A 2,125-nucleotide genomic window follows, 5' to 3' on the forward strand; every position below is an offset into this window, starting at 1 on the left:
TTTTTTAGTACTTATTTTTAGAAATAAGCTTTTAGTGTATTCTGTTATATTCTTTAAAAATCCTTGATCAGAGATATAATTTATACACCCCAAAAATCTTTGTAATTGTTTTCTATCTTCTATTTTATTAGGAAATAAATTTACCTTTTCTAGAACATTTGGTTGAAGTTTTAGCTTTCCTTCGGTGGATAGAATTAATTCAAGAAACTCTATTTCTTGTTTTGCTATTCTTGCTTTCTTTTTGCTAAGAACTAATCCTTTTTCTTTACATATTTCTAAAACTATTAATAATTTTTGAAGATGATCTTCCTTATCTTGTTTTGTAAAAACTAGTATATCATCAATGTACACTAAAACAAATTCATTTAACTCTTTTAGATTTTCTTCCATAAATCTTTGATAAATACCTGGGGCTTGTTTTAATCCGAATGGTAATACATTCCATTCATAGAGCAACACACTTGTTGATTCTTTTGTTGGGCAAGTAAAAGCAGTTAATTTATTTGTTTCTTCGTCTAAACGAAGTTGCCAATATCCTGATTTTGCATCAAGAGATGAAAACCAAGTTGCTCCTTTGATTTTTTCTAAAATAGAATCTTTTCTTCGAAGTTTATGAGCATCACCAATAGTTGCTTCATTCATCTTCTTATAGTTAATAACCATTCTTCGTTTTCCCCTTTTAATTTCATTATTGTTTTCGACATAAAAGGCTGGAGCCGCATGAGGACTTTTACTTAATCTTATAATTCCTTTTTCCAAAAGATATATACATTCTAATGAGAACTCTTCTCTATCTCTTACGGAATAGGGAATTTTATTTGGAACATTTATCTCTTTTGTAGGGTCTTTTAATTTAATACTTACTAATTCGTTATTTGTATTTTTAATATCTAAAGGATTTTCAGCACAAATTTCATCCAGCAGTTCTTCTATCTTTGTTTCAAGATTATTTTTTGGAATTTTTATCTGAAAGTATAAATTTAAATAACATGTCTCTAATATAGAAAATATTTTAAATTTTAGAATCTTATCTATAGTAGTGGTTGGTATTTTTATACGTTTCGATTTTTGATTTATTGAAGAATCGTGTGGAGCTTTTAAAACTATATATGTTAATTCTTGAATGAATGGATGATATAGCTTTAAAAAGTTATTTCCTATGATAAAATCCATTCCAGAATCTAACATATATATAGATGGAACAATGAACCTATAATTTTGAATCAACATATATATAGATGGAACAATTAACCTATAATTTTGAATAAAAATTTCAGCCATTTTTTTTTTGGTCAATTTTATGTATTGATTTGTCAGCTATTCTGACTCTTAATGGTTTCTTTAATTTTTTCCAATCAAGTTTTATATTAGAACTAGCAAAGCATTGTGTTGCTCCAGAATCTATGAAAGCATTTATAAACTTTTCTGTTATTTTTATAGTAATAAATGTGGCATTATTACTCACTCTCTGAGTCTGTTTCTGAGACATATTCAAAAATATAGTCTAAGTTATCATCAGATTTCTCTAATGGTTCCATGAAACAAGACTTAGCAATTTCTATTTGTTTAGTAAGATTCTTTTTATCCTTCTTTTTAGGACATTCATTTGCATAGTGTCCTTCTTCTTGGCAATACCAACACTTACAATTTTCTTTTTTATTTGGGCAATAGTTATTTTTTTGTCTTTTGTTTTTATTGTTATTTTCCTTCCTAAAATACCTCTTTTTTCTCTAGTTTGGATAATATTTTCTTTTTCTAATTGATATTTTCTTTTTCTTTGAAGGTTTTTATTAAGACCATATTTTTGAGGTATCTCTTCATTATCGTGACAGCAAATTCTAATTATATTTGCAAATCTTTTTTGAGTCGCTTCTTGCATACAACGTTCTTTTATTTCCTCTTTTATTGCAGAGGTTGCTCCACCAAAATTATTTTCAATTGTCCCTCTATTTATCTCTCTTATAAATCTTCCCATTATAAATTCATTAGCAGGATATGGAAGTTTTGTTATATACATACTAAGATAATGATTTTTATCTTCTTCTTTTAATTTGTAATAATGTATTCTATATTCACATATATAAGATTCCACAATTACATAGATCATATATCTGAATATTAGCTA

The sequence above is a fragment of the Arachis duranensis genome, chromosome 9, assembly GCF_000817695.3.
Source record: "Arachis duranensis cultivar V14167 chromosome 9, aradu.V14167.gnm2.J7QH, whole genome shotgun sequence".
Lineage (NCBI taxonomy): Eukaryota > Viridiplantae > Streptophyta > Magnoliopsida > Fabales > Fabaceae > Arachis > Arachis duranensis.